This window comes from Suncus etruscus, chromosome 3 (genome assembly GCF_024139225.1).
Source record: "Suncus etruscus isolate mSunEtr1 chromosome 3, mSunEtr1.pri.cur, whole genome shotgun sequence".
Classification (NCBI taxonomy): Eukaryota; Metazoa; Chordata; class Mammalia; order Eulipotyphla; family Soricidae; genus Suncus; species Suncus etruscus.
Window position 1 is genome coordinate 158683963 of NC_064850.1, and position 13424 is coordinate 158697386.

The following is a 13424-nucleotide window of genomic DNA, read 5'->3' on the forward strand; positions in this document are numbered from 1 at the left end:
CTAAAAGAAAAATAAAATAAAAATAATTTACATTGTAAGATGAAACTCAATCATGAACAACTTTGTAATCACAATCTTTATATAAAAGGAATAGAATATGTATTGGATAGGTGAGAACTTTTCTTATCTATAAATATCTTCATATAACTTCTCAATTTTGAAAGGCTTGAATTTAAAGAAAAATTGTAAATTCTACTCTCTAACACTCTTTTGAAAGGAAGAAATAAGAAAAATACCAGTAGATTTTCTTAACAAGTCCATAATATTCCACCTACAAAACCATGAAATGAGACTGATCTGCTTCTTATGATATTAAATAATTTAAACTAGAAAGATAATCAGAAGTGATTCAAAATACTTCATTAACTTTAAACACTTGCACATGTTGGTTTAAAAATAAAAATAGAATTATAGTTGTTGGAATCAGTAAGTAGGCTGTGGAAGACATTGAAAGCATACTTTCTTTGATTCTAGATGATGTTGCTTTAATTATATAACTATCACATTGATCTTATTGAAACCTTGGGATGACTACATTTGAATTTGGTATCATCATGAGAACACAATAGAAGTGACTGACATTTTCAGGACTAAATGATAATTGATGTGTCTGCCTGTTCTTTGGAACACGTGACTTGGAAACCAGTGACAAGATTATAATTCAATTCAAGGGGCACCAGACTTCCTGAGGGCCCAAGTTTTTAAGAAAAGCCTCAGATAGGGGCTCAGATAAGTGAAGTTCAAAATTTGAGACACTAAAGACCAGGTGAAACACAAATAAGGAGAATCTCCAAAAGACTCCGAGAAGATCCACCGGTGGTAAAAAGCAACCCCTAATATAAATGTTAAAACTCCTGATTCACCAACTTCCTGATTATAATTAAGGTGATATTATTTCAAGCTACAAAATCATGGTTTTGATGGAGGTATACTTGATTCCTGACATACTCTAGAAAATAGAATTGTTGAAAAAAATATGACTTCAATTACAAAAAGGGAAATAAAATTCATGATAGTCTTAATTTAAAATTTTCCATTATATTTTCTAATTATAACATGCTCATTGAATCAATTATATTATAAATGTCATTTATTTTGTATAAAATTCAATGATCAACTGTATAATTTCAATTTACTTTAAAAATTTTATGTACCAAATTTAATTTGAAGCAAAAAAAAAAAACCCAACAACTTTGTATTACTTTCTATTGCTTTTGCCTGTTAAAGATGCAACAAATTATTTTCATGTTTGTCCCATTAAAATTGGGCGGAGAAGTTGAAGTATTTTGTTAGCGATATAATCAAGACTACTTGATATCTCTTCAAAAGTATTGGGATTATGCTACTAAGGAGGGTAAAATAGCTTCTTGAGAAATTGATTTTGTGACTATTGCATGGATAGTTCAATAAATTTTCTATTGAATGAAACAAATACATTGCAAAACTGTTTTCAGGATGATATTTAAAAGCTTTTACCACTTCTCTAACAAATTATCTTTCACTAAAGAGAGAGAGAGAGATAATATGTTTGGGTTTTTAATCTTCAGGATTTTTTAGGCTTTTTCTCAGACTTCACTTGACTAGTTAATCAATAAAACTTCCATAAGCACACATCTAAGAAGAGAAAAAATAAGAGATTATAAAATTATGTATACATTAGAAGTCTTTAGCGACTTGAACTATTTACTTAAGTATATAGTAAATATAAATTTACTTAAGATATCAGTAAGAATTTACAACTCAAGTAATATCAAGCCTCTGAATATTTTTAACGCTGAAACAACATTTGGCTTCTAATAGTATTTTTTATAAAATGAAATTGGAAAGCAGGGATATGTCTCAGCAGAAGCATATATAAATTGCAAATTCTAATCCCTGGTTTATATTCCTAGGAAAGTATATTTTATTAGTTACCCATTAAAATAATAACAAAATTGCTATATGTTCTGTTTAATATGTTAATATGTTTTTACTTTGTTTTTGTCATTTGTTTTGAGGCCACACCTAACTATTCTTAGACTAATTTCTGGTTCTGGGTTTAGGAATCCCTCTTGTGACACGAGGTATTGGGTCCAAGTAGGCCATTGTCAAAACAAGCTTCTTACCCACTGTACTATCACTCCAGACCCAAATTCTATGTAATTTATATAGATATATTCAGGAGTAATTGAGGTATAATGAAATATGGTAATCTAGTTCAAATGACCAAATTTCATAAAAGAACTGAATTTCTTCACTGTTATTACCTCCACTCTCTTAAAAAACGTTATTTATATTTTTTGGATAAGGATTAGCAAAGTTAAAAGCAAACTTCTTTTTAAAAAGTATCATGTTTCCTAGATAGAAATACAAATGTTAGCTAGCTAAACATTATAAAAATACTGATATCCCCCCACCAAAATGGGGCCAGAGTGGTGGCGCAAACAGAAGGGTGTCTGTCTTGCATGCACTAACCTAGGAGAGACCGCAGTTCAATCCCCTGGCATCCCATATGGTCCCCCAAGCCAGGCGCGATTTCTGGATCCATAGCTAGGAGTAACCCCTGAGTTTGGTGTCTCTGAAGAGAATGGTAGAGGATTGATGAAGCAGGGTCAGAGGTAAAGTGATGTATGCAGCAAATGTGTCTTCAGTAGGGTGGGGTCTTGCTCTCCTTCTCCTCCCTAGATCCGAACTTTCATAGCTTGGTTTACATCTCCTTTGAGAAAATACTGAGTTTATTAAGCTGGTCTTGTACTAACATGACAACTCCATTGTGGGGATAGTTGATTTATTTCTTTCCTTGTCTTCCGTAGATTTTAAAGATAAAACTGGCATGAAAATCACAAACAACTATGAAAGTAAAATATTTTATGTCTATAAAGAAAAGTAAAAAGAAATCTGATGAGTCATAGTAGAAATATTACACATAATGCAAACATACCTCTGTTGTGTATGTAAACATTTTATGAGATTATTATGTTACTGACCCTACCCTGATAGGTGATTGTGCCCTACCCTAGGGTGTGACCTGGCATTCTGCTCCCACCCTAGGGAGCAGATATCACCATTGGGTGATATCTGATCCCGCCATTGGGTGGTACCTGATCCCACCATTGGGTGGTACCTGATTCTGGGAGATAAAAGCAAGGGTCTGTGGAAGGCGGGGCTTTTGGCTGGAACTGATGCTGAGGCTTTGGACTTCACTATTGTCCACCGAATAAAGCTAATATTTCCACAAGCCTGACTTTGCGAGCTGTTTACCTGCCGCTTCTCCTCAGAACCGCCGGCTGAACAGGTTGGCAGATGCGTGTTCCAAGCTGGAGGGGAAAGATCTTATTCTCCATCCCTCCATCAATCAACCTCTTCAGGGGATGACTTGCAACATACATCTTATTATATATTCATAATCTGAAACTAGGAACCCATAGATTAGCTTTACTTTTTTCACATAGCGAAAGAGAGAAATATTTTTGCTAAACAATTTAAAGTGCTTAGAAAAAGAATAAAACAGCTGAAATTGTATTCTGAACTTGTCATTAGTAAAATAAATGATTATCACAAAATTGAATAATATCAAATTCTTATATGTTGGATGCCAAAATATTGCGTACTAATTTATATCATACTAGAAGTCCATATTGTTAAGTCCATTATGTAAGTCCATATATCATATTAGAAATCCATTATGTTATCTTTTTTGCTTGTTTCTTTGTTTGTTTGTTTTTGGGCCTGATAATGCTCAGGGGTTACTTTGGGCTATGCACTCAGAAATCGCTCCTGGCTTGGAGGACCATATGGGACACTGGGGGATCGAACCATGGTAATCCTTGGTTAGCATGTGTAAGGTAGACACCCTATTGCTTGTGCCACTGCTCTGGCCCAACTTTTTTTAGACTTTTTTTTATATATATAAAATCTTTGTTTAAGCACCATGATTAGAAGCATGATTGTAGTTGGGTTTCATTATGTTATCTTATAAAAATATGTTTTTAAGAAGATAAATAGAGGGCTGGGAGCAATAGCACAGTGGGTAGAGTATTTGCCTTACACGCAGCTCATCTGGGTCAATTCCTAGCATCCTGTATGCTCCCCTGTGCCTGTCAAGTATAATTTCTGAGTGCAGTGCCAAAAGTAACCCCCTAGCCTGGTGGACCCAAATACAAAAAAAAATTGTTAGAAGAGGAAGATAGAGTTTGCTTCTTCATTCTAATATGTATTTATAAGACAACTGTGGAGTAGTAGGTATCAAACTTGTGAAAAAAAAGTTGGGTTGATTAATTTGAAACCAAATCCAAAGCCAACTATAAAAGTATCGATACCCAACCTACAACAAGCTAGACACAGAAAGGACTACTTATACTAGCAGCTTGGGGGACAAAGGAAGGTTGATATGGGATGCATGATGGGAACAGGGGTTGAGGGAGACAACATTGGCAGTGGGAATGCCCCTGATTCAATGTCACTATGTACCTAAAATACTACTGTGAATAATTTGTAATCCGCTTTGTTCAAAATAAAGTTATTAATAAAAATAAAGAATAGTTTGGGTAGAAGTGTTAGTCCACATCTAGCAGTGCTCAGAGCTTATTCCTGGCTCTGGACAAAACCATTATTCCTGTCAGAATTATGTGAACTCTGTAAAAAAATACAAAACACTGAAAATTATCATAAAACATCACTGATATATAGAAACATTATTAAGTAGTATGAAGAGCAATTTATATTAAACAAAATAATCTAATATGTAAAATGTTAAAAAATCAACTGTATTAAACATAACAAAAATAAAATTTTCCTAAGCAATAAAAAAGATTGTTACATTAGATAGAGCTGATATTCAAATCCAGTTCATAACTGACAAATAGCATAGCTCTGATCTGAATCTTTGTCAATGTACTCTGTGTCTCTTCTTGGTTATAGCATATTAAGCAGCTTATTTACTATTTTATTTTCTATCTTCTTTGTAATTTGGCTTTTTTTAGGATATACTATCCTGCATTCTTTCCTAATTCCTTATTTTCTTTTTTTTTTTTTTTTTTTTTTTTTGGATTTTTGGGCCACACCCGGCGCTGCTCAGGGGTTACTCCTGGCTGTCTGCTCAGAAATAGCTCCTGGCAGGCACGGGGGACTATATGGGACACCGGGATTCGAACCAACCACCTTTGGTCCTGGAGCAGCTGCTTGCAAGGTAAACGCTGCTGTGCTATCTCTCCGGGCCCCTTAATTCCTTATTTTCTAATTGAATTTTTCTTTAATTAAAATCACTTCATAGAAAAGGCAATGGGGAAACCTATACTTCCATCTTAAGACCTGTATAACACTACCTCTTTATTTTTTATTTCATTTTACTTAAAATCATTTTTCACTATACATATATAGGCAAATATATATTTTTTTATTTCTATTTTTATGTTTTTTGGGTGTGTAACTTGTTTCTCTGTTCTTTTCACCCCCACATGTACTGGCAATATAATGAAGCACCATTTCTTCCTGCAAAGGCACACTAAAAAAGGGGAAATCCCATGTATAAAAACAAGCTCTTATCTACTAGGGATAAGAACTCATACTTATTTACAATACAGGGGAATCTCCCACCTTGAAAATATGTCATGTGGATCCATCTTAGACTCTAGAAGATTAGACACCGACCATCCAGACTTGAATCCTGAACCCCAGACATAGAATCGACACAGTTCTTCACAACAGCTACAGGAACCAAAGCCCATCTGGGATATCCTGAATACTACTCGAACTCCAACATGTGCCAGGTCTAATATGAAATCCTGACAACGAGGAAATTGGGAACAAATGGACATAAGATCAGGTTATCCTACCTTACCAACTAATGATAAAACAAAATCAGAAAACTTACCACACTATAGGCCGTGCAAAAGCCAAGAACATGATCTACAGATGACCAGCTGATAGAACCATGATTGGGCAGTATGTATTCTGGGACAAACAAGAAAGCCGTAGTCAAGGCTTTAGTCTATGTCCTGCACAACTATCATGACCTCTAATTCCAGAGTCCTGACTGAAGCAATTGCAACTGAATGGTCTTCTGGAAACATAACGAAAGACGATATCCCGGGCTCCATCTGAGTTTCAGCACAAGGGCCAAGAACACTAACAACAGAAGACAGATTAAAATGACATCGAGAAAACAGAACTTCTAAAATCACAAAGAAAGTCTTCATCATAAGTTCCACTCCTTGACCTGTGCACAGACTGAGACCTCTAGATTTAGAGGTCTGTTTTTATCATCCAGATCGGAGAAAAAGTCTTCCATACATCACAAAAACACCACGGGGAGAGTAAATGAATGTGAAAGGAGTGTATAGATAATCCCATGACAATATATTCCAAGGGTAGAGAAACCCTGTATCTCTTAAGCCAAGGGGATTCCCGTTTCGGATACCCCAATATTTACTGTGCCTAAGCGGGGGGTGGGGGGGGGAAGAGACAAAAAACACTAAATAATCCTTCTTTTTTATTTTTTATTAATTTTATCTAGTTTTTGTCGATTTCTTTGTTTTGGGGTAGATATTGAAGTAGTTGTCCATTTTTTTATTTATATATTTACTTTTTCTTTCTTCTTTTCTCTTCTTCCTCTTTGCGCCTTGTCATATTTCCTATCTCAAGACCATGGCAACTATGTGGTGCATATTTTTATTGCTGCAGTGCTCACTGGATATCTTATTTGATTCCTCTTTTTGAACTGTTGTGGTGTTTCACCTTCTTCTTTTCCCCATCGTCCCTCAAACCAAGAATGAGAGCCTCTATAATGACTCTTCATAGTCTATTTTTACCCCATTATATTACTTTGCTCTTCCTCAAACAAAACCACCTAACTTGAACTTTCAAGTCCTGCCTCCCAGTTAGAGGGGATAGTAATGGAGGCACCAAGACCAAACAGTCATAAGACCACTAAGTAATAAACTAGACACAGAAGGGACCACACATTCTAGCAGCCCCTGGTGGGAGAGGGGAGGATATGGGAGGCAGGATGGGAGCAGATGTGGGAGGACAATTAGGTGGTGGGAATTCCCCTGATTCAATGTAAATGTGTACCTGGAATGTTACTGTGAAAGATATGTTAGCCACTATAATTAAAATAAAAATTATATTAAAAATGTCAAAATAATCACTTCATATGAAACACAGGAGTGAAATATGTTTTGACTAGGGGCTCCAATTGATAAACTTATCTAACACTGAAATATCAAGATGTCAAGAAGTAAAACCCAAATATGGACAGAGTAAAGCAGTGGAGTGGGAACTAAAATTTTCCAAAATATTGTGGAACCAGGATGCAAGTAACTAATGCGAATTGTGTTAGGCATGGAAGTTTTTAGGTTTCTAGGTTTTTCTTGTGGTTTGTTTATAGGTTTCTATGTTTTTCTTTGGTTTGTTTTATTTTTATTTGGGGTACATACCTGGCAGTGCTAGTAATTCTAGGCTCTGCACTCAGCAATTACTCCTGGAATGCTAGGGGGTTCATATGGGATATCCCACATCAAACTTGGGTTGGCCTCATGCAAGACAAACTTCCTGCCCATTGTATATCACTCTAGCCCCCTCTAGTTTGTTTAAGGTTTTTTTGTTGTTGTTGTTTCTTTTTAATAATTAAGGAGTAATAATTTTAAGTTGACATTGGATATAAAAGTGACCACACATCATTTTTTCTGACCATATGTTATTTTAAAGGTATATTAGTATACATCTTAAGCAAGCCAGATTTAAGTTAGTTCTAGAAGAAGCTTGAAAACACAACAGAAGAAAATGAGGTTAAAGAAACTGATTTCCTAGGACTAAGCCAAAAATCACGGCCAAAAGTATTATCTAGTTGCAATTAATATATATCAAATTGCTCAAATCTTTTGAAATTAAAATGTTATGAACAGGCACATTCATAGAAAGGGTTATGTAAAGGCTGAAAAGGTGGTTTGGAGTTAATAACCTTAGCACTATGGCAGATTTCTATAAATAATTTAAAAGAAGGAATAAAATAGGCTATTTTATTTATTTATTTATTTATTTATTTATTTACTTATTTATTTTTGGGTTTGGGGCCACACCTGGCTGACTCAGGGGTTACTCCTGGCTCTCTGTTCAAAAATAGCTCCTGGCAGGCACGGGGGAACATATGGCACGCCAGAATTCGAACCAACCACCTTAGGTCCGTGGGGGCTGATTGCAAGGCAAATGATGCTGTGCTATCTCTCCGGCCCCAAAATAGTCTATTTTTAAACGTTGGTTGTATTTATAACTTTAAGTAGTAGTTTTCATTCAACTACATTATAAAAGACCATTAGATATATTAGGAGTTTAACAAAAGTTTTAGAATACTAAGGAATCAGTGTACTTTTACTGCAGGGCTTATATGGACAATATGGACTTTTCTAAAATATCTTAGACTTCTCTGACCATAAAATTCATTCCAGTTTGTTATATGTCTCAATGTTAGAGGGTTCAAATTGCATAAGCTAGATCTAGTTTTAAATTTCTAGCAGTGGGCTGGAGACTCTTCTTTCTTGCATAATAAAGAGTTCGATTCAAGTTAGACCCTACATTGTTAAGCTTTCAAAACAGTTAGTTATGGTCATGTAACTGAGTTGAAACAATACAAATGAGAACAACTGTTAAAATTTAAAATATGAGTATATAACATAGGATTTTAATAAATAAATGTATGCATTAATATCTTTTTTAAATTTTATATAAATGCAACATACTATAACCCTGCATCCTTTTCTTAAAATATACTTTATACATATTCCACAAAATATAATATGGATATGGATGTTTTGTAGGGAATTTTATTTTATGTATTATTTAAATATTCATCATTAATGAGTATTTGTATCACTCATTAATGAAATAAACATTTAGTATATACTCTGTACTAGGATTATTTTAGATATTTATCAGTAAAAATTATTATTGGAAATTAAACTGTAGGTGAAAGAGAAGAGGGTGTTATTGTAGTATGTGTCGGGCATGTTGGGGAATTGCAAGAGGTAATGTGTCTGAAATAGGTAAAATAAGAGAATAGTAGAAGATACAGAAATGATCAAAGAGGAGACATTGACTAAATTTTTATCCTCTGAGTGAAAAAAAAGGTTAATTGGGGTCTTTGAGCTGTGAAATTATTTGATTTGTACTTTTTATTACTGACAATATTACAATATGTGACCTTGTACATATAATACAATGTATGTCCAAGTAACTCTGTAAGATAATTTTGTGGTTTATGATTATAGAAAAATAATACACAATTTTTAAATTTGACATATATTACTAAGAATATTTCCATCAAATGATGTACTTTTTTATATTCCTATTAGCAATTTATGCATATACATTTAAATTATCTTTGTATTTGGGCCAGGTCCAGCAATGCTTTGGGATTACTCTTGGCTCTATAGTCAAGCTCTGTATTCAGTCCCTTGTGGGGCTCACGGGACATTATGGGGCTTTGGAGATCGAATCTGGTCAAGCAAGTACGATCCACTGCACTATTTATATGCTGCTACTTTTATTTTCATTTCTATTATTTTTCTTCTATGTAGATATATACCATTGTATATGTATCCTTTGTTTTAAGGCCCAACTTTTTTGGGGGGGCATACCCGGTGTTGCTCAGGGGTTACTCCTGACTGCGCAGAAATCTCTTCTGACATGGGAGATCATCTGGGATGCTGGGGGATCTAAACGAGGTCCGCCCTAGGTTAGCTGCGTGCAAGGCAAACACCCTACAGCTGTGCCACCGCTGCAGGCCAAACTTTTTTTGTTAATTACAAATCATGGGGCCGGAGAGAGAGAGAAGAGGCAAGGTGTTTGCCTTTCATGCAGAAGGTCATTGGTTCAAATTCCGGCATCCCATATTAAAAAGAGAAAAAAAATACAAATCATTCACAGTTATATTTACTGTACATAGTGAAAGTAAATTAGGGCAATTTCCACCACCCATGATAACCTCCCTCTGCCACAGTTCCCAGCATGCCTCTGATAACTCCACACCTAGTCCCTTGGACTGCTAGTGTAACAGGTCTCTTTTGTATATAGCTTGTTGTAGTATGAGTCTCTTGATTCTATTTGTGTTGACTTTGGACTGAGTATTTAGGTCTGATCACTGTTTTTCTATCCACTCAATACACCTGAGACAGGTTTGCCCCTGGTACCACCCACATTTTTTTATTAGAAAAGAATTTATTTTTCTAATAAAAATTAGAATTGAAAATATAAAAAATAGATTTGAGCAACTCTCAAGAAAGAAAATAAATCTTGGAGTAAAAGAGCATTTTGTCATTCTGAAATGATTTGGCTTAGCTTAAAATAAATGGTGTTGAAAAAATCAAAGAATTCAAATCAGAATCACAGCAACATCACAGGCTTGACACAGATGAAAGTACTTCCATTTTAATGAAAGGAAAGTATCTATACAAAGAAGATTGTTTTTATCCTGGGGCAATAGCACAGCTGGTACGGTATTTGCCTTGCACATAGCCAACCTGGGTTCGATTCCTAGAATCCCATACAGTCCCCCGAGCCTGTCTGGAGTAATTTCTGAGTACAGAACCAAGAGTAACCCTTGAATGCCTCCATGTGTGGCCCCAAATCAAGCAAAATAAAACAAAAAAAGAGGATTATGCTTGACCAAAGCCAAAACTGAATTTCTCAGTGTGTTCTATTTTTTCAATAAAATGGAAGACTAGCTTGTCCATTGAAAGTAACTAGTAAAGAGAAAAAAGTACTTTATGCGTGATAATGAGCACTGCCTTTTGAGACATAATTCAATTAAATTCATTGTTAGAAATTGATTTTTTTATTTTTTAAATAATTTTTATTATGACCAGTGTGAATTACAAGTTTTTTACAGTTATATATAAGGTACATAGTGACAGTGAATTAGTGCCATTCCCACCACCAGTGCTGTCCTCCCTCCACCCCTGTCCCAGCATGCATCCTATACCCCCCTTTTTTAAATATATTTTTATTTAAATAACATGATCATATTTGGGTTACAGTCATAACCAGAACACCTTCCTTCACCAGTGTAACATTAGCCCCTCCCCCTTCCCCTTCCCTGCCTGTATTCGAGACAGGCATTCTACTACAGTTATTTGTTTTTAAGTTCAGTAAGTTGTATTTTTTTTCCTTAAAGGATAAGAGTAAAAATATATAGTAAAGGTGTGATAGTGGGAATCGCCATTGTTTGCATAGGTCCAGAAAAATGGGAAAATGGAGAAAAACTCCTTGACCTGAATACAAAAAGGCCTCACCCCAGAAGTTTATTGGCATAAGACAGACTCTGGGTTCCAGGCATACCAGTTTGTCCAACTCCAGTCATTCTCAAGGTCCATGTGAAACTTTTTCACACTTTAGCTATTGTTGGTATCAGATTTTTATATTTAAGACTCTGGATTCTGTGCATTTCTTTCATCGATGTCAGGCTGATGTGGAGCATCCTCTAGTTTCAACATACCATTAAATGCAGAGCGATCTGCCCTGCATCCAGACTGTTGCTGAGTCGTCTGGGTGTTGGGAGCACTCTTTGGAGTTAGTCAATGCCAAAGCAGTGGTAGGTCTTCCCTGGTAGAGGCTTAGATCCTGGTAATGTTAAAGACAATTGTGGTTGTTTCCTTATATGGTATTCATTGTTCAGTTGTGTGTGCGTGATGCCCATTCTTCTGAGGCCTGAGCCAAATCATTATGCCAATGTTCAGGGTAAAGGGCCTAATTACATTACCAAATTTGTGTTCCCATCTCTATTAGATAAGAACTTGTTTGCATATGTATTATTTTCCCATTTTAATGTGCCTATGCAAAAGAGAAGCAATGCCACAAGATATCGTTGGTGCATCTGGGGGCCGATGAATAAAATCCAAAATTCCCCATAACTTGGTACAAACATGAAATCTATATAGCGATACTCTTCTACCAGTATTGCTTATAAAACAGATCTCAAAGGGAGAAAAATCAAACAATCAAATAACAAATCCAGTGGGCAAAATTGTCACTATATGAGGATATTCGACAAGAGTTATAGATGTTAAGGGAATATATCTGAGATATACAAAGGAGATACATGTGATCCTTTTATGTTTTAGAAATAGTCAAGAGGTAGTGGGTGTTTCTGAGATAGCACTTTGGTCTGTGATTGGACAAGCGAAGAGAGCATGGAGCCATGTCCTCCCCTTGTTGCCTGCTGAAGCTTCCGACTCCCTGAGAGGCTTTTGCTTCCTATTTGCTGGAAGTTGAAAGTTCAGAAGACCCCTCCCAGCCCCTTGCAGGAACAAGGAAACCTAGGGTTTCTTTAAATTGCACCTCACTGGAAACCAATTGCTGGGACCCTGAGCAGGTGTCCAGGAATACCCCTGGGGATGGGGAGGAAGGAGAGAAAAGGCTGTGGGGGGATGCCGAGGCTGCATCTTCAACTTATCTTGGCCAAAAAGCCAACAGCATGGAACTTTGCTGTGACGTGTTGCCTACTGAAGTTTCAGACTCCACACAAAAATTATTGTGAAAGATATGTAATCTACCTTGGCCAAAACAAAAATCATTAGTACAGAAAATAGTTAAATGTGGGGTAACAAGAGATGGGAGTGAGGGAGTAAAGGAAAAAAAGGAGCGCCTGGATGGCGTTCAGATAATGACAAGCAGATGAAACACAATGATATCCATATATTTCTTATAATGTTCTGCGCGGGGGCACTAGCCCCCGCAAGGTTTCACAATGGACAAGTTTAATAAGGAAACTTCTTTGATAAGTCCTAATGCCATAACCTATTGTGACCCATGCCCCGCACCCCTTCCTAGGCCTGGTTAAAGCGACCTTTGGCATGGCGGAGGGCTGCAAGGCAGGACCTCCCGGCTCGGCTCCCAGGAAGGAAAGAGATCCTTCCTGAGCCAGAAGGCCGGAAGGTCGCAGCCCCCGCCCCCAGATCCTCCCTTAGAAATTGATTGAGTCAGAGAACATGACTGTATAATGTTAATAGTTGTGTTAGGTGTCTGATTTCCTCCTGCAGTCTCACAAAGAATACAAACCATACTATTTTCCAAAGCTAAATACTACATACCAGATAAAATAAAAAAAAGAATTTAGAATTTTTTCAAAAAGAGCTTAAAATATTGGGCAATGAAATTTGTTAGAAAGAAAAAGTTTAAATATCTGAATGTTTTAGTTCATGTATTCCACTTGTTATGCTATATCATACTCTGTTATTATGCTATATATCAAATATAATAAACTATATTACATTAAATACATTTTAACTGGTGTCTTAAAATAACAAAACTAGTGGAATAGAACTAAGAGGAATTTATGTCTCCACAATCCCCTTTGCTTTTTCTCTGTCAAAACCACAGAAGTGCTTCGTATTGCTCAATACTTTCAGCTTAAAATATTTTTAAATTCTTATTGAAGTGACAAGTGGTTTTAG